General features: G+C 38.7%; 1 protein-coding gene across 4 annotated transcripts in view; it reads left to right on the top strand.

Annotated features, from left to right (window-relative positions):
* TTLL5 (tubulin tyrosine ligase like 5) overlaps nucleotides 1–21,426 on the top strand; it is a 302,833-nt gene that overhangs the window by 267,142 nt on the left and 14,265 nt on the right. The window lies entirely within an intron of this gene.

Here is a 21,426-nt window from a genome sequence, read left to right as displayed (position 1 = left end):
ATGTGATACAACTCTTTCCACTCCTGTTCAACAGGGTATCAGAAGTCCTGGTGAGAGGGCAGAGAGCAGAAGCAAGAAGAACTACAATCCTGCAGTCTGTGGAACAAAAAGCACATTCACAGAAAGATAGACAAGATGAAAAGGCAGAGGGCTATGTACCAGATGAAGGAAGAAGATAAAACCCCAGAAAAACAACCAAATGAAATGGAGATAGGCAATCTTCCAGAAAAAGAATTCAGAATAACGATAGTGAAGATGATCCAGGACCTCAGAAAAAGAATGGAGGCAAAGATGGAGAAGATGCAAGAAATGTTTAACAAAGATCTAGAAGAATTAAAGAACAAACAGAGATGAACAATACAATAACTGTATGGATACAAAAACAAGACCCATATATATGCTGTCTACAAGAGACCCACTTCAGACCGAGGGACACATACAGACTGAAAGTGAGGGGATGGAAAAAGATATTCCATGCAAATGGAAATCAAAAGAAAGCTGGAGTAGCAATACTCATATCAGATAAAATAGACTTTAAAATAAAGAATGTTACAAGAGACAAGGAAGGACACTACATAATGATCAAGGGGTCAATCCAAGAAGAAGATATAACAATTATAAATATATAAATATATATAAATATATATGCACCCAACATAGGAGCACCTCAATACATAAGGCAACTGCTAACAGCTCTAAAAGAGGAAATCGATAGTAACACAGTAATAGTGGGGGACTTTAGCACCTCACTGACACCAATGGACAGATCATCCAAACAGAAGATTAACAAGGAAACACAAGCTTTAAATGACACAATAGACCAGATAGATTTAATTGATATTTATAGGACATTCCATCCAAAAACAGCAGATTACACTTTCTTCTCAAGTGCACACGGAACATTCTCCAGGATAGATCACATCTTGGGTCACAAATCAAGCCTCAGTAAATTTAAGAAAATTGAAATCATATCAAGCATCTTTTCTGACTACAACGCTGTGAGATTAGAAATCAGTTACAGGGGAAAAAACGTAAAAAACACAAACACATGGAGGCTAACCAGTACGTTACTAAATAACCAAGAGATCACTGAAGAAATCAAAGAGGAAATCAAAAAATACCTAGAGACAAATGATAATGAAAACACGATGATCCAAAACCTGTGGGATGCAACAAAAGCAGTTCTAAGAGAGACGTTTATAGCTCTACAAGCCTACCTCAAGAAACAAGAAAAATCTCAAATAAACAATCTAACGTTACACCTAAAGGAACTAGAGAAAGAAGAACAAACAAAACCCAAAGTTAGCGGAAGGAAAGAAATCATAAAGATCAGAGCAGAAATAAATGAAATAGAAACAATAGCAAAGATCAATAAAACTAAAAGCTGGTTCTTTGAGAAAATGAACAAAATTGATAAACCATTAGCCAGACTCATCAAGAAAAAGAGGGAGAGGACTCAAATCAGTAAAATTACAAATGAAAAAGGAGAAGTTACAACAGACACCACAGAAATACAAAGCATCCTAAGAGGCTACTACAAGCAACTCTATGACAAAAAAATGGACAACCTGGAAGACATGGACAAATTCTTAGAAAGGTATAACCTTCCAAGACTGAACCAGGAAGAAATAGAAAATATGAATAGACCAATCACAAGTAATGAAATTGAAACTGTGATTAAAAATCTTCCAACAAACAAAAGTCCAGGACCAGATGGCTTCACAGGTGAATTCTATCAAACATTTAGAGAAGAGATAACACCCATCCTTCTCAAGCTCTTCCAAAAAATTGCAGAGGGAGGAAAACTCCCAAACTCATTCTAGGAGACCACCATCACCCTGATACCAAAAACAGACAGAGATACTACAAAAAAAGAAAATTGCAGACCAATATCACTGATGAATATAGATGCAAAAATCCTCAACAGAATACTAGCAAACAGAATCCAGCAACACATTAAAAGGATCATACACCATGATCAAGTGGGATTTATCCCAGGGATGCAAGGATTCTTCAACGTACGCAAATCAATCAATGTGATACATCATGTTAACAAATTGAAGAATAAAAACCATTTGATCATCTCAGTAGATGCAGAAAAGCTTTTGACAAAATTCGACACCCATTTATGATAAAAACTCTCCAGAAAGTGGGCGTAGAGGGAACCTACTTCAACATAATAAAGGTCATATATGACAAACCCACAGCAAACATCATTCTCAATGGTGAAAACCTGAAAGCATTTCCTCTACGATCAGGAAAAACACAAGGATGTCCACTCTCACCACTATTATTCAACATAGTTTTGGAAGTCCTAGCCACAGCAATCAGGGAAGAAAAAGAAATAAAAGGAATAGAAATTGGAAAAGAAGAAGTAAAACTGTCACTGTTTGCATATGACATGATACTATACATAGAGAATCCTAAAGATGCCACCAGAAAACTACTAGAGCTAACCAGTGAATTTGGTAAAGTTGCAGGATACAAAATTAATGCACAGAAATCTCTTGCATTCCTATACACACTGAAAGAGAAATTAAGGAAACACTCGCATTTACCATTGCAACAAAAAGAATAAAATACCTAGGAATAAATCTACCTAGGGAGACAAAAGACCTGTATACAGAAAACTATACTGATGAAACACTGATGAAAGAAATTAAAGATGCTACCAACAGATGCAGAGATATACCATGTTCCTGGATTGGAAGAATCAATATTGTGAAAATGACTCTACTACCCAAAGCAATCTACAGATTCAATGCAATCCCTTTCAAATTACCAATGGCATTTTTTAGAGAACTAGAACAAAAAATCTTAAAATTTGTATGGACACACAAAAGACCCCGAATAGCCAAAGCAGTCTTGAGGGAAAAAAAACAGAGCTGGAGGAATCAGACTCCCTGACTTCAGAGTATACTACAAAGCTACAGTAATCAAGACAATATGGTACTGGCACAAAAACAGAAATATAGATCAATGGAACAGGATAGAAAGCCCAGAGATAAACCCTCGTGCCTATGGTCAACTAATCTATGACAAAGGAGGCAAGGATATACAATGGAGAAAAGACAGTCTCTTCAATAAGTGGTGCTGGGAAAACTGGACAGCTACATATAAAAGAATGAAATTAGAACACTCCCTAACACCATACACAAAAATAAACTCAAAATGGATTAGAGACCTAAATGTAAGACCGGACACTATAAAACTCTTAGAGGAAAACATAGGAAGAACACTCTTTGACATAAATCACAGCAAGATCTTTTTTGATCCACCTCCTGGAGTAATGGAAATAAAAACAAAAATAAACAAATGGAACCTAATGAAGCTTCAAAGCTTTTGCACAGCAAAGGAAACCATAAACAAGACGAAAAGACAACCCTCAGAATGGGAGAAAATGTTTGCAAACGAATCAATGGACAAAGGATTAATCTCCAAAATATATAAACAGCTCATGCAGCTCAATATTAAAAAAACAAACAACCCAATCCAAAAATGGGCAGAAGACCTAAATAGACATCCAAAGAAGACATACAGATGGCCAAGGGGCAGATGAAAAGATGCTCAACATCACTAATTATTAGAGAAATGCAAATCAAAACTACAATGAGGTGTCACCTCACACCAGGTAGAATGGGCATCATCAGAAAATCTACAAACAGCAAATGCTGGAGAGGGTGTGGAGAAAAGGGAACCCTCCCACACTGTTGGTGGGAATGTAAATTGATACAGCCACTATGGAGAACAGTATGGAGGTTCCTTAAAAAACTAAAAATAGAATTACCAGATGACCCAGCAATCCCACTACTGGGCATATACCCAGAGAAAACCATAATTCAAAAAGACACTTGCACCCCAATGTTCATTGCAGCACTATTTACAATAGCCAGGTTATGGAAGCAACCTAAATGCCCATCGACAGATGAATGGATAAAGAAGAAGTGGTACATATATACAATGGAATATTACTCAGCCATAAAAAGGAACAAAATTGGGTCATTTGTAGAGACGTGGGTGCATCTAGAGATTGTCATACAGAGTGAAGTAAGTCAGAAAGAGAAAAACAAATATCATATATTAACACATATATGTGGAACCTAGAAAATGGTACAGGTGAACCGGTTTGCAGAGCAGAAATTGAGACATAGATGTAGAGAACAAACGTATGGACACCAAGCGGGGAAAGCGGCGGGGGGTTGTGGTGGTGGTGTGATGAATTGGGTGATTGCGATTGACATGTATACTGATGTGTATAAAATGGATGAGTAATAGGAAAAAAAAGTCCTGGCCACAGCAGTCAGACAAGAAAAATAAATAAAAGGCATCCAAATTTAGAAGGGAATAGGCCTTCCCTGGTGGCACAGTGGTTAAGAATCCTCCTGCCATTGCAGGGGACACAGGTTCAATCCCTGGTATGGGAAGATCCCACATGCCACGGAGCAACTAAGCCCATGCGCCACAACTACTGAGCCTGTGCTCTAGAACCCGTGAGCGACAACTACTGAGCACACATGCCACAACTACTGAAGCCCATGCGCCTAGAGCCCATGCTCTGCAACAAGAGAAACCAACGTGATGAGAAGCTTGCACACCACAACGAAGAGTAGCCCCCGCTCACCACAACTAGAGAAAGCCCACACGCAGCAATGAAGACCCAATGTAGCCATGAATAAATAAATAAAATAAATAAATAAATGAGGAAATTGTTAATGTTCAGAGCAATTTAAAAAAATAAATAAATACAATAAAATAAAATTGCATCAGAAAGAATCAGAATAAACTTAACCAAGAAAGTGAAAGACCTATACTCTGAACACTATAAAACACTGTTGAAGGAAATTGAAGATGATACAAAGAGATGGAAAGATATAGCCAGTGCTCTTGGATTGGAAGAATTAATATTGTTAAAATGGCCATACTACCCAAAGCAATCTGCAGATTTAATGCAATCACTATCAAAATACCCATGACATTTTTCACAGAACTAATGAATTAAATAATCCTAAAATTTATATGGAACCATAAAAGACCCTGAATTGCTGAAGCAATCTTGAGAAAAAAGAACAAAGTTGGAGGTGTCACGCTCCCAGACTTCAGACTATGCTATAAAACTACAATAATGAAAACAACGTGGTACTGGCACAAAAACAGACACACAGATCGATGGAACAGAATAGAGAGCCCAGAAATAAACCCACACACCATGGTCAATTAATCTACAACAGTGGAGGCAAGAATATACAGTGGAGAAAACACAGTCTGTTCAATAAGTGGTGCTGGGAAAACTGGACAGCTACATGTAAAACAATGAGATTACAACATTTCCTCACACCATATACAAAAATAAACTCAAAATTAAAGACCTAAATGTAAGACTAGAAACCATAAAACTCCTAGAAGAGAACATAGGCAGCGTACTCTTTGACGTAAATCATAGTAATATATTTTGGATCTGTCCCTAAGGCTAAAGAAATAAATGCAAAAATAAACAAATGGGACCTAATTAAACTTAAAAGCTTTTTGCACAGCAAAGGAAATCATTGACCAAACAGAAAGACAACCTACTGAATAGGAGAAAATATTTGCAAATCTTATGACCAACAAGGGGTTAATATCCAAAATATATAAGCAGTTCATACAACTCAAAATGAAAAAAAAAAAAAATCCAATGGAAAAATGGGCAGAAGACCTGAATAGACATTTTTCCAAAGAAGACATATAGATGGTCAACAGGCACATGAAAAGATGCTAAACATCGCTAATTATTAGAGAAATATAAATCAAAATAACGAAGAGATATCACCTCACACCTGTCAAAATGGCTATCATCAAAAAGTCTACAAGTAACGAATGTTGGCAAGGGTGTGGAGAAAAGGGAACCCTCATATACTATTCTTGGGAATGTAAATTGGTGCACCCACTGTGGAAAACAGTATGGAAGCGCCTCAAAAATCTAAAAATAGAAATACTATATGATCCAGCAATTCCACTCCTGGGTATATATCCATAAAAAACAAAAACACTAATGTGAAAAGATACAGGCAGCCCAGCATTCATAGCAGCACTATTTACAATAGCCAAGATATGGAAACAACCAAAGGTTTCATCAACAGATGAAAGGATAAAGAAGTTGTGGTGTGTGTATATGTGTGTGTGTGTGTATTTATTCACATATATAAATATATTTGTATATATATATTTATTTATTTATAAATATATATATTTCAATATATACATTGTTCAGCACAGGGAATTATAGCCATTATTTTGTAATAACTTTTAATAGAGTATAATATATAAAAATACTGAATCACTGTGCTATACACCTGAAACGAATATAATATTATAAATCAACTATACTTCAATTTTTAAAAAAAGAATTGAATGAAGGCCTATACAAAGTAAAAAAAACATGTGCTTCAAAAGTCACCATCAAGAAAGTGAAAAGAGCCCACAGAATGGCAGAAAATATTTGCAAATCATGTATCTGGCAGGGGACCTATATTCAGAATATGTATGGATCTCTTACAGCTCAACAGTAAAAAGACAGATAACCCAGTTTTTAAAATGAACAATGAATTTGAATATATATTTCTCCAAAGAAGACTTACAAATGGCCAATAAGCACATGAAAAGATGCATCATTAGTCATTAGAGAAGTGCAAATCAAAACCGCAATAAGATACCACTTCACACCCAATCAAAAGACAGGTAATAACAAGTGTTGGTGAGGATGCAGAGAATTTTGAGAAATTTGGCAATTTCTCAAACAGGTAAACATAGAGTTACCAAATGACCCAGCAGTTCTCCTAAGTATAAATCCAGGAGAAACAAGAATATGTGTCTATAGAAAAGCTGTACGTGAATGTTCATAGCAGCATTACTCAGTAGCCAAAATGTAGAAACAACCTAAATGTCTATCAGATCATGAATGGATAAGCAGGGGCTTCCCTGGTGGCGCAGTGGTTAAGAATCTGCCTGCCAATGCAGGGACACGGGTTCGAGCCCTGGTCCGGGAAGGTCCCACATGCCGCGGAGCAACTAAGCCCACGTGGCACAACTACTGAGCCTGTGCTCTAGAGCCCACGAGCCACAACTACTGAGCCTGTGCTCTAGAGCCCGTGAGCCACAACTATTGAAGCCCTCGTGCCTAGTGCTTGTGCTCCTCAACAAGAGAAGCCACTGCGATGAGAAGCCCGCACACCTCAACAAAGAGTGGCCCCCGCTCGCCACAACTAGAGAAAGCCCGCGTGCAGCAACAAAGACCCAACACAGCCAAAAATAAATAAATAAATAAATAAATAAATTTACTTAAAAAAAAAAGAATGGATAAGCAGAATGTGATGTGTACATACAATAGAATATTATTCAGCCATAAAAAAGAAGGAAGTACTGGTACATGCTTACGACATGGATGAGCCTTGAAAATGTCATGCTAAGTGAGTGAAGGACTATATATTGTAGATTCTGTTTATGTGCAATGTCCAGAATAGACAAGTCCATAGAGACAGGAAGGAGATCAGTGGGTCCCCCGGACTAGAGCTGGGGGGAGGAGGAAGGAAGAGTGACTGCCAGCAGTCATAGGGTTTCTTTTTGGAGTAAAGAAAATGTTCGAGAAGTAGATTGTGGTGATGGTTACACTAAAGACCACTGACATATACACTTTAAATGGGTGAATTTTATTAGTGTGTGAAATATATCTCAAACCTTAAAAAGTTAATAGTTGATATCTGAAAAGTAGAAAAAAATCAAAAACAGAACAAAAAGCCTTCAGTGTGTAAGCAGTCAAATTGTATTTACTTCTTAGATAGCCAAATTCTTTAATAAATACTTATAAATACAGTAAGTAGTTATTCCTATTCATTAATTCAACAAATAATTGACTGCCTTTTTTGTGCTAGGTGTGCTGTCAGGTGCTAGGTAGAAAGATGCCTGGGCTCAGCTTTGCCTCTACTTCTTTAGGCTTCCAAGTAAGGTGGTACGCCTGGGGGACAGCAGCTGTCTCTGGGCCTGGCCTCACTTGCTTTTTCCCCCGTTTGGAAAGGTGTCGGGTATTTCTGATGCCTTAGTCAGCACAGAGCAAGGAGGACCTTGACTATAGTTTCAGAGCCTTAAGCTTCACCTCATGCTCCAAATCCAAGACAGAGCAGCTGAGAATGGAGCTAGCTGTGCCACCAATTGCTTCTCCCCCATTGTTAATCCCTTTAATTCTGCCGTCCGCAGGCACCCCTCCCTTCACACTGTCCTGTTGCCCACTTGTGATATGACTGAACAAGTGGTTTTGGCTTTGAAAGGTGATTCTTAGAGACACCTCAAGTGACCCAGTCCCTGGCTTGTGGGGATGCGCTCGATGCTCATTAGCATGGGGCACCAGAGATCTTCTGTGGGCTGATAGCACTTTCAAGGTAGCTGCTGCCGACTCCCCTGAGATCCCGGCCTCGCTGCCAGGGTCATGAGAGGGAGCAGCATTTCAGTGCTCAGGGCGAACAGAGAGAAGCCGCCAGTCTCTTTTGGTTCTTACAGAAGAGTTTATGCTCTGGCACTTGAGTTATCAAATCGCTTTAAAGCATGGGACAACTGGCTTTGTGATGATTTTATACATATGCGTGTGTGTGTGTGTGTGTATTATACGCTGTATTTCTGCTTTGCTGTGTCATTCCCTGGTCAAGGCATTATAGTTTATTTAAAAATTTGTCTATCTCTTTCACAAACCTTGAGTTTTATGGCCAAAAGGAAAAAAAAAAAAAAAGTGAGCCACTTTTCAGTCTATGTGTACTTTTTTCACGGAGCCCTAGACTTAAACTAATTCTAATTTCTCTCTCTCCCCAAATTGATGAATTTATCAGTATCCTAAGATGCTCATTACATTTACAAAAGAATGCTTCCTGGTGGCATGTGGATGGAGAAATCCAGCTGGGTTCGGGGGGTGGGTAAAAGCTCGTGTTGGCCCTTAGTCTGCCATAACTGTCCTGCCTGCCTCTCTAACCACCACCCTCATGCTCCTGGTGCCTGCAGAGCATAAGAAAAGCTTCTTCTCCCCTACTGGGCTCTCCCCTCATTGCTATAGGAGGGGAGTAGCAGGAAATGGAATCTGCCCTGGTCATGGGATTTTTTTGAAAGAAACAAAGCATGATCTGATGAAGAGCAGGTTAATCCTGCTATTTCATTTCCCTTTCAGAAAGGGTGGGGGCAGGATTGTGATATGAAGTATTTGGTTTCACATCTGTTCCAGGAATTATCCTCGGCATAAGTCCACTTTTCTTTCAAGCATCCTGAAGCATCCCAGGGAGCTCCTCCTCCCGGGGCATGCTCCCTGCCCCCACAGTTTATTTCATGGCCACAGAGCAGCTGACAGACTCCCGGAGAAATCATCCTGTCATTGCTATAGGAGGAGTCTTGGAAGTCAGAATTTCTGTGGGTCAGTGATATCAATTTTGTGCTCTGCTCTCCATGAAGGGTTTAGGATAAAACCTAAACCCAGCAGTGTGGTATAATGGAAAGAGGACCCAATTTAAAAATCAAAGGAACTGGCTCTCATCTCCCCTTGGCTACTATTTGTGTGATCTCAGGCAAGTCACCAAACCTCTTCAGGCTCAAAGCCCTCGTCTGTGAAATTAACATCTTGGCACTTTGAGAAATGAAGTTCAACTCGAAAATGCTACAAATCTGTAATCTGTTACATGTTATGTTTATCAACCTCAGTTTAAAGTAACTTTTCAACTTTCAAATCTTATTCATGGGAAAATGAAAAATAATTTCATATGTGGCGAGGTGACTTCTAGTTTTAAAAACTGAACTTAAGGGCCAACCAAAGCAATTATTCAAACAAGCACAGGCTTGTAACTAGAGTTTTGAAAAAGTTTTCTGGAACTTCTGTTTTCTGTTTCCATCTTTGAGATGTTTAGCATTCTCATGTGGCCTTTGAGTGTATGGTAGGAATTTTCTGTGAATAATTATGTTCCACACACTATTAGGTGCACATAAGGAATAACAAACTAAGTGAAACACAAGATCCCCAACCTTAATTCAGAGAATAAACATATATACAAGGAAAAACAGAATTTCAGATTTCAGAGTGAAGCAAAAGACAAATTCATATTTTGACAAATGTTAGTATATGCAGATGGTCCCCAGCTTACGATGATTCAGCTTACAGGTTTTTGCCTTTATGATGGTGTGAAAGCAATATGCATTCAGTAGAAACCATACTCTGAATTTTGAATTGTGCTCCTTTCCTGGCCTAGTGATTTGTGTTACCATCCTCTCTCATGATGCTGGGCAGAGAACACAGCCCCCAGTTAGCCATGTGATCATGGGGGTCAACAAGCAATACACTTCCAACCATTCTATACCCAGACAACCAGTCTGTTTTTCACTGTCAGTACAGTAGTCAACAAATTACATGAGATATTCAACACTTTATTATAAAACAGGCTTTGTATTTGTTGATTTTGCCCAACTGCAGGCTAGTGTAAGTGTTCTGAGCACGTTTAAGGTAGGCTGGGCTAAGCTATGATGTTCAGTAGATTAGGTGTATTAAGGCAGCAATGTAAGTAAAACACACAATTCAAGGAACAACTGGATCAAGGGTCAAATGGGAGATATATGGGGGGAAAAAATGAGAAAATAGGATCCAGCAAAGGCAGTACTTTTAGTAACATGAAAACGTAGTGACTTCACCTGGTATAAAATTATTCACCTGAGGCTAAAATTAAGTTCTGACTAAGATCAACCATAGCTGGACAATACTAACATCATTAAAAAGTATGGCTAATAATAAACCTTGTAAGGAATGAATAAGGATGGTTTACTTAATCACTCAGTTTGGAGAAAAATCCACGTCTTTAAAGTGTTAACCTTTAGTAATATTGAGTTTTTGGTAAGGTTAGCTTTCCTCTTTCTCACCTCTCTGAAAAATCCTTCTTAGTCACTTTTTTAAAGCTCTTCATCCTTTGCTTACTTGTGAATTTTCATTCTCTGGAATCCTGCCTTTGAGAAAGGTTTATTGTAGGGCCAAGCAAGGAGAATGGGTGGCTCATGCTCAAAACCCCTAACGGTTTTTGGGGGAAAGTTTTTATAGGCAAAATTTGGGGTGAGAACTGCAGGGTGTGTGACTTTCTTCTGATTGGTTGGTGGTGAGGTAAGAGGGTGGTGCTCCAGGAATCTTGTGCTCAGCCTGAAGTTACCATCCCCCACCTGGGTGGGGTCCCTAGTTCTTTCCATTAGTTTCAACTGACCTCCATATTTGACAATTCCAAACCTGTACCTCCAGCCAGGGCTGTTATGTATGGCTTCACAGATTGGTTGTGCACTGCACAATTCTGGAAATAACATATACATAAAACAGGTACGTAGCAGCCCTTCTCTGCCCAAACTTCTCCCTGGAGCCACCTCTAGACATCTCTCCTGAATGTCTCACAGTCATGTCAAACCCAACACGTCCAAAACTGTGCTCATCATCCTCTCAGACACACTCCTCTTATGGTCCCTCCCTGTTCACCCTCAATAAAGTAAAGCCAGAAACCTAAGAATCATTCTAGCTACTCCCCTCACCCCACATATCCCATTGGTTATCAATTATTATATTTTTCCCTTTAAACACTTCTCAGATCTTATGTCTAATCTCATTCATTTCCTCTTACTTAATTCAGACACATACCACTTTTTGTTTGAATTACTATAATGTTTTCCATACAGATCTTTTTGCCCTCGGCCTCATTCTGATTTTATCCTCCACACTGCTCTTAGTGGTCTTTTAGAAACAGTTATAATTATGATACTTCCCCACTAAAAAGTTTTCAAAAGCTTTCCTTAAAGTGCAAATTCTTCAGTGGGTAACCAGAGCCCTTCATGGTCTACTCCCTTCTCTACCCACATTTTCCACTACTCCCCCAACACGTACCTTTAAATTCCAGCCATTCTAAACTACTTGCTACACTACCTCACACTTCCATGCCATTGCACAAGATGTTTCCTCTTTGTAGAAGTCCCACCTCCCCTTGGCTAACTCCAGCCATGCTTCCATTTCCAGATCTTGTCGTCTCTTCCAAAGTCCTTCACCGACCACAGTACCCACTTCCCCCTCTTACCATCAACTCCTGTAATACCCTTTGCCTTCCTCTGTAACAGAATTTTCTAAAATATATTATTATATTTCACTTGTTGACCTCTACCACCGGGTTATAAACTCCCAGAAGGATTAGGAATTATGTCATTCACCTCTATATCACCAGTGCTTTTCATAGTGCTGGGCATTTAATAGGTATTCAGTAAGTGAATGTGGGATAAAAGATCAGTTTCTATTGCTGTTATAAGATTTAACATTCACTAAATAAGTCTCTGGACAATGTTAGATTAACTATGCAGTGTTCACATCCTGTAAATTTTGGGTATTTTAATAACTGTGTCTATGCTTCTTTCTGTTCCTTGGACTTAGGAGAGGAAGAGAAGAAACTTCATGAAACTTCATGCCATTTTTGTAATCAGCTTTTTCCTGGTGTTCAAGGGCTGTGTTCTTTGATTCACCCAGAAACCCATGTGGGGAAAAGAAGAGGCATAGAATAGAGTACCTATCTTTAATAAGCTTAAGGTGTTAAATCCACTACTTGTTGACTTTAAAAAGATAAGGAGATGTAAATACAAATCTTCCAGAATTGACTCAGTAGCAAACTACTAGGGTGTATGTGCCCATACCCTATGAATTGATCATTTTCAGAATGTAGCTATTTGCTTATAATTACTTTTCATTCATCTATCACAGCCCCTAAAGGGGGAAAAAAATGTAAAATAAAGTATCAGTTAACTGTAATTTTTATTATTTTTTTAAAAATGTTTTTACCCATAACTTCGAGGAAGAAAGATGCAAATAGCAAACATATCAGGTGACATGGTACAATAGGAAAAAATCCTGGACTTGGATTCTATTACCATACTTGCCACTTAGTAACTGTGCAATCTTGAACAAGTTAGTTAACTTCTACCGGCTCAGTATAGTCATCTGTAAAATGAAAACACATTCATTTAGAAGTATTTTTTTAATGCCTACTATGTGTCAGGTGCTTTGCTTGGCGCCTGAATTAAAATACTGTAGCTGCTATGTCTTCTTCATGGAGTTGCTGTGAAAACTAGATGAGATATTGCATGTGAAAATGTTGTTGTTGTTGTTGTTGTTGTTGTTTTTTCTATCAAGCAACACCTAGAACAGTTTCAATCTTCAGTCATCAAAGACATAATTTGGGGCAGAAAAGTACACTGATTCATTTGCAGCAAGGTATGAAGCAAAGAAAAATTGGGCCTTAACCCCAATTAACAAAGAAGTTCAAGTAGCCTCAATATTCTTTGCGCAAGCATTCCAGCTAAGACAGGTTTTTCTTTGTTGGTACATGAGGTTATTGGTTATATTCGTTATCTATTGCTGCATAACAAATTTTACCCCAAAATTATGGCTTCAAACAAAAAACATTTATTATCTCACAATTTCTATGAGTCAGGCATTCTAGCTTAGCTGGGGACCTCTGGCTTAAGGTCTCTCATGAGGTTGTATCAGGCTGTCAGCTGGGAGCTGTGGTCTCATCTGAAGGCCCAACCGGGGGATCTGCTTCCAAGCTCACTCACATGGTTATCGGCAGGCCTCTTTCCACTCAGTCCTCTCCAAAGGGCCTCTGTATGAACTGAGATATGCCCCCTACCACAGGTTCATATGTGAAATTTTAACCCCCCAGTACTTCAGAATGTGACTATATTTGGAGATAGGGCCTTTAAAGGGGTGATGAAGTTAAAAGGAGGCTGTTAGGATGAGCCCTAATCCAGTCTGACCGGTGTCCTTAGAAGAAGAGGAAATTTGGACACACAGAGAGGCATCAGGTATTCACTCAGAGGAAAGACCCTGTGAGGACACAAGAAGAAGATGGGCATCTGTAAGCCAAGGAGAGGGGCCTCAGAAGGAACCAAACCTACCTGCAGTTTGATCTTGGACTTCCAGCCTCCGGAACTGTGAGAAAATAAATTTCTGTTGTTTAAGCCAACCATTCTGTGGTGTTTTCTTATGCAGCCTGGGCAAACTAATACAGCTGACTCACAACATGGCAGCTGGCCTCCCCTGAACAAGCAACACATGAGAGGATGCGAGAGCACCCGGGGCAGGAGCCACAGTCTTTATTCGATTTACCCTTGGAAGTGACCCCCCATAGCTTTTGCTGTACTCTCTTGGCAGGAGGAGAGCCAGTAAGTCTGCTCCGTACTCGGGGTGGGGAGATTACATGAGGGCATGAGTACCAGGAGGCAGGAATCACAGACCATCTTAAAGGCTGCCCACCACACTAGTTTTCTTTTTAATAAAGTAAAAATAAAAAATTAAGAGATGGACAAACTGGCAGTTTCTACATGGTAAAGTAGATTCAACTTCATCAAATACATGAGCACTCTGACTGATGTAATCTGTAGGCCATACTACTATTCTGTGAAGCTAAGGTGGTTCTGATCTGGCAGATAGAAATTTTTGACATTTAGGACAAGTTTTTCTGGGAGTGAAAAACGGCATTTTATGGACTAGATTGAAGAGAAATGGTACAATGGATCCTTAAGTCGATGTCTAATACAGTGATTCTCAGCCAGTGTGGTGCATACCAAGAGGGAAGAGAGGAGGGGAGTTACCATAAGTTTAAAAAAAGCATAGTCAAACTGTAATATAATTATGTTTGAAGAGTGATAAGAAATTTACAGCTTTCATAAAACAAACTGCAGAAAGTAAAATGGAACAAAATCTCCATCTGGCTGATGAAGCATAAGTCCTAAAAGGTCGAGAAACTACTGTCATCATTCTTTTATTGTTAATAGACAAAAAGAGGGATACAAGACAGTAGCTAAGAAATGGGCATGCAATGAACCATAATACCAAGAGAGATGATACACTTTAGAAAATCCAGTGAAAAGTAATAAAAATGATTAGTGGGCCGTATGGATTAGTTTAGAAGATAAATGTAACGTAACAGACATATTCAGGAGCCTTTCGAGAACTAATAGGAAGATCTTTACAAGAGGAGGATAGATGATAGTTAAACTCAAGCTTTAGTTCAAAGGATCCAGAGGACATCTGCTTTGTGGTGATAGTGAGTTGACATCTGATTCCTCAGAAAGTACACTGAGTTTCCAATAGCTTTAGCCTCTAAATTTAGTAGCGTTGTCGGCTTGATTGTCTCATGTTTGTCTAACCATCAGAGTCTATGTGGCAAAGCTGTCATTATTCCCACCTAAGGTCAAACTTCTTTTCACCTACAGCCCTCCTTTTTTGTCTCTAAAATGATGCTAACATGAGGTTAAACTCTCCCTTTACCTTTCAGAGCACTCTAAGAGCTGTCACTTGTAGTAACATCTCCAAATATTAAACTCCAATAATTTGGCTCCTGCTTTGCTGGAACTCCCCCTTGGGTGGCCCTTTGTTTTAAGAGAGGAAGAAGCTGTTTCCTGTTATCTCCTGGTTGCACGATAACAAGATGACAGACAGGTTCTAGGGTCCATTTCAGTTTTCCTTACAAAAAGGTGTGGAATTAGAGGGTGAGACGTGGGAGGATCTCACAAGATGACCCACGCTAAAAAGGTGTCTTGGAATTTGAATAATATTTTTATGGATTACCTAAAGAGTTCTCCTGAAGTAAATGTTTATGTTGGTATGGAACAATTTTTGAAGTATATTGTCAAGTGAAAGATTTTTTTTAAATTCCACTGTAGATTATGCTCCCATCTGTGTAAAAAGGGGAGAAGGAATATATGTTTATCATATGCTTGTTTGTATGTGCATAGGCTATTCTGAGACAGATACAGATACACACAACAGTGACATAACGAAGAGTCTAGGGTAGAAGAGACACTTTTAACTCTACACCCATCTGTATTGTTTGATTTTTTTTTTTTTAATTTGTGCAGAGATTACTTTTTTTTTTGGTTGCGCCAGGTCTTAGTTGCGGCAGGCAGGCTCCTTAGTTGCGGCTTGCTGACTCCTTAGTTGTGGCATGCGAACTCTTAGTCGTGGCATGCATGTGGGATCTAGTTCCCTGGCCAGGGATGGAACCCAGACCCCCTGCATTGGGAGCCTAGTGTCTTAACCACTGTGCCACCAGGGAAGTCCCCCAGATTACTTTTTAAAAATACAAATAGGAACAGTTTTTTAAGTGTGGTGGTCAGATATTTCTTTCTCTCCATCCCTCTCTGCCTCTTCTTTCTCTCCATCTTTTTTCATCTCTCTTCATTTTTCTTCACAGCTTCATTAACCTCCCTCTTTCTTCTTTACATGGTTTCTTCCATGTAGCAAGGTGAGATGGAGGGTAATTTGAGCGGCAGCTCCAGCCTTATTCTTTGCAGTTTAATGACCACAGGGTAAAGAAGACTCTTCTATGTTAGTATATATACATCCTAAGGAAGGGCTGTGATTGGCTTGGCTTGGATGACATGACCACCTCTTAAGGCAATTGCTGCGGGTAAGGGGATGGGGACTTTGACCAATTCTGGGTCATCTGCCAGCTTTTGTGATGGAAAGGGTATAGGAGGAACATCTGTAGTCTGGCCGTAATCACCTGATTGGAATAGAGGAGGTAGGGTTATAGTTTTCCCAGAGGAAGTGAAAGGAGCTGAAACCATCAGCAGATGGGAAGGGACGCTAGGCAGACAAAAACAATAGATTTCCCCCTACTTTCCACCCTTCCTAGCATCTATACAGAAATAGGGTTACATGAGACAATGTATGCAGTAAATGTCAATACTTGATATAGTGCCTGAAGCAGAATAAGAGATAGATCAATATATATTATTATTCAATATCTCCTTTCTAATTGTGACAAAATACACATAACACAAAATTTACCATTTTAACCATTTTTAAATGTACAGTTCAGTGGATTAAGGACATTCACATCATTGTACAACCATCGCCACCATCCATCTTTAGAACTTTTTTTACCTTACACAGTTGAAACTCTGTACCCATTGAACACTAACTCCCTGTTTCCCCCCCACCCCACTCCCTGGCGACCACCATTCTGCTTTCTGTCTCTATGAATTTGTCTACTCTAGAGACTGCACATAAGTGGAATCATACAGTATTTGTCATTTTGTGACTGGCTTGTTTAACTCAGCATAATGTCCTCAAGGATCTTTTGTGTTGTAGCATGTGTCAGAATTCCTTCCTTTTTAAAGGCTGAATAATATTCCATTGTATGTGTGTACCACATTTTGTTTATCCAGTCATCCATCGATGGATACTTGGGTTGCTTTCACCTTTCGGCTGTGTGAATAATGCTGCTGTGAACATGGATGTACAAATATCTGCTCAAGACCCTGCTTTCGGTTCTTTTGGGTATATACCAAGACGTAGAATTTCTGAATTACTTACATCAGGAAATGGTTATCATAATATGTTTAGGGAATATTTATCATCTCATATAGATACAAAATTAAAGAAATATTTTTTAAAAATTCTTTGTGATGAGAACTCTTAGGATTTACTCTCTTAACATCTTTCATATGTAACACACAGCAGTGTTCATTGTATTATCAAGTTGTGCATTACATCCCTAGTACTTATGTATCTTGTAACTGGAAGTGTGTACCTTTTGACCACCTTCATCTAATTCCCCCTCCCTGCCTCTGGTAACCAAAAATCTGATCTCTTTTTCTATGGGTTTTTTTGTTCCGGGTACACAAAATAGTGATTTGGTATTTCTTTACATTTCAAAATGACCACCGTGATAAGTCTAGTTATGTCATGTACAAAGGTATTACATGGTTATTTACTTTATTCCCCACACTGTACATAGCCATATATATACATGAATGATTAAGTTGCTGGTCTCTTAAGTTCAAACACATTTTAACAACTCTGCATTTTTACTGCCCCTCCCCTCACATTTACTGTTTTTTACACCATATCATACATCTTTTTGTTTTGTATATCCCTTAACTTATTGTGGCTATAGATGATTTTACTATATACTTTTGTCTTTTAACCTTCCTGCTAGCTTTATACATGGCTGATTTACTACCTTTACTGTATATTTGTCTTTACCAATGAGATTTTTCCTTTCATAATTTTCATGTTTCTAGTAGTGGCCTTTTCTTTTTCCCTTAGAGAAGTCCCTTTAACATTTCTTACAAAGCTGGCTTGGTGGTGCTGAACTCTGGTGGTGCTTGCTTGTAAAACTTTTGATCTCTCCATCATATCTAAACGAAAGCCTTGCCAGGTAGAGTATTCTTGGTTCTAGGTATATCATGCCACTCCCTTCTGGCCTGCAAAGTTTCTGCTGAAAAGTCAGCTGATAGTGTTATGGGAGTTCCTTTGTATGTAACTTGTTGCTTTTCCCTTGCTGCTTTTAACATTCTCTGTCTTTAATTTTTGCCATTTTAATTACAGTGTGTCTTGGTGTGATCTCCTTTGGCTTGATCCTGTTTAGGAGTCTCTGTGCTTCCTGGACAGTATTTTAGAAGTCAAATTTGAGATGATGGCTGAACATTAAATTCAGAAAAGTCTTCTCAAAAGCCAGGGAGAAGTCAGAGCTGGATGTCGAGTTTAGCAATCGTCCTTGTAAACTGTCAGTGGATAAATTCTCTGAAGGAAAGGATGTAAGAAAGAGCAACAAAGTGCAAAAGAGAAAAGGAACCAGTGGAGGAGTCCAAGGAACCAGCCTTGAGAGGAGACACCTAGGTATTTCAGAATCTCAGAGGACCACATAGGAGAGATCAAGAGGGTGGGAATGATTGATGAACTCAGATGCTAAGATAGATGATATTTACTTGCCTGTGAATAAGATTTTGTTAAATGTAGTCATTTTCATACGAATACTGCCCTGTAGATTCCTTTACAATTTTCAGAATGTTTTCATGTGAATTATCTTCCAACAATCCAATGGAGTACGCAAGTTATTATTCCTATACGAGAAAGAAAAGGAAGCTCAGAGAGACTGTGATTTTCCTAAGGTTTCTCCTGGTACCTCTCACTTTCCCCGGATGATCAGTCTTGGGGAAGCTGAAGGCACTAGTTCAGAGATGCCTGAGTCTGAGGAGGCGCGAGGGGTTGGTTGTTCCCCTCTGGTGCCCAGGCCGCTTGTCATCCCAGCGCATGTGCTCTCGTTCAGTACCTCCCGGGAACAGTATCTACTGGCCTCTCTCAGCTTCCTGTGAACTGCTAAGGAATTTGATTGTCTAGACTCTAGAGCAGTGGTTTTTAAACTGTGGGTCATGACCTACGAGTGGGTCATCAAATCAATTTAGTGGGTCACAACCAGGCTAACGAGAGCCCGTGGTGCATGCCTCTTCTCAACCCTGCCTTCAATAACTTCGCATTGCTTACTTGAACTCGGCTGTAGTGGAAGTCAGCCAACAAGACAAAGTCAGGGCTTTTGTTTGCTTATTTTACCACAGAGAGCCAGTTGTTAAACAATTACTAGCATACCACTGGTCATAACCGTCAATTCTTCCTCCCTCCCCCCACAATGGAACAGAATGGAATAGAAAGGAAAATACCAGGGTCCATCTATAATAAAAGTAAGAATTGTTCTGTGAGATTTTAAGCCATAAAGCTATTTATGTGTGTGTTCATATGAGATGTATTTTTTACTATGCATTGCAGTAAAAAAAAAAAAAAAAAAAGTTTGAAAGTCACCGGTTTAGGGTCCCTTCATTTACTTTCCTCAGGTAGTTGAACGTCTGCTGTTCTCCTGATCCTTAGGCAAAGAACTGGTATCCAGCGCCCTTTTTGAATTAATGATGCATCTACTGTAGGAGGAATGAGACTGAATTTTTATCAGGCTAAAAATAATTGTTCTAGAATAGGAAAGGTCCCTCCATACATCAGTTCTTTTGAACTCAAAGCTATATAAAAATTTGTTCTTAAACCTCACCAAAGATTTTCTACAGTGAGCATGAATTTATTCTATAGTCAGAAAACAGTAATCATTATTAAATTCCAAAGATTAGAAGGCTGGTGAATAGAAGAAATCAGATTAAAGTTCATAGTATTGTGTTACTCTATCCCTCTTCATTTCTAGAACTCTCTATAAGAAAAGAAATTAAATCTTTTTAAAATTTTTTATTGTTACTGTATTTTTTATTAATTTTATTGAAGTATAGTGATGTACAATGTTCTGTTAATTTCTGCTGTACAACAAAGTGATTCAGTTATATATATTCCTTTTCATATTCTTTTCCATTATGGTTTATCACAGGATATTGAATATAGTTCCCTGTGCTCTACAGTAGAAGCTTGTTGTTTATCCATCCTATATGTACTAGTTGGCATCTACTAATCCCAAAATCCCAATCCTTTCCCCCACAACTCCTCCCTCCCCCTTGGCAACCACAAGTCTGTTCTCTTATGTCTGCGAGTCTATTTCTGTTTCGTAGATGTGTTCATTTGTGTCATATTTTAGATTTCACATATAAGTGATATCATATGATATTTGTCTTTCTCTTTCTGATTTACTTCACTTAGTGTGATAATCTCTAGGTCCATCCATGTTGTTGCAGATGGCATTATTTCATTCTTTTTTATGGCTGAGTAGTATTCCATTATATATATATCTCACATCTTTTTTTTTAATTTATTTAATTTATTTTTTTTTAATTTATTTAATTTATTTTTGGCTGTGTTGGGTCTTCATTTCTGTGCGAGAGCTTTCTCTAGTTGTGGCAAGTGGGGGCCACTCTTCATCGCGGTGCGTGGGCCTCTCACTATCGTGGCCTCTCTTGTTGTGGAGCACAGACTCCAGACGCGCAGGCTCAGTAGTTGTGGCTCACGGGCCTAGTTGCTCCACAGCATTGGGATCTTCCCAGACCAGGGCTCGAACCCGTGTCCCCTGCATTGGCAGGCAGATTCTCAACTACTGCACCACCAGGGAAGCCCTCACATCTTCTTTATAAATAGTGCTGCTATGAACATAGGGGTGCATGTATCTTTTCGAATTATAGTTTTGTCTGGGTATATGCCCAGGAGTGGGATTGCTGGATCATATGGCAATTCTGTTTTTAGTTTTTTGAGGAACCTCCATACTGTTCTCCATAGTGGCTGCACCAATTTACATTCCTACCAACAATGCAAGAGGGTTCCCTTTTCTCCATACCCTCTCCAGCATTTATTATTTGTAGGTTTTTTAAATGATGGCCATTCTGAGCAGCGTTAGGTGGTACCTCATTGTAGTTTTGATTTACATAAGAAATTAATTCTTTTTAAGAAAGTAAAGAAACTTTTTGTGAAATAAATCATTTCCCTTTTAATGATTTAGTGATTTATCTTATAAATCCAGATTTATTTACAGGTATATTACATATAAAAATTTTATATATAGACATTATATATAAACATATAAAAATATGTAAACATATATATAAATATATATCTCAGATATGCTTAAGTGGATTATGCTTCAAAACTAAATAGAT

This window comes from Balaenoptera physalus (assembly GCF_965194825.1).
Source record: "Balaenoptera physalus genome assembly, chromosome: 2".
NCBI classification, from domain to species: Eukaryota; Metazoa; Chordata; class Mammalia; order Artiodactyla; family Balaenopteridae; genus Balaenoptera; species Balaenoptera physalus.
The sequence above is the reverse complement of the archived record's forward strand: the minus strand, read 5'-3'. Positions and strand labels throughout refer to the sequence as shown.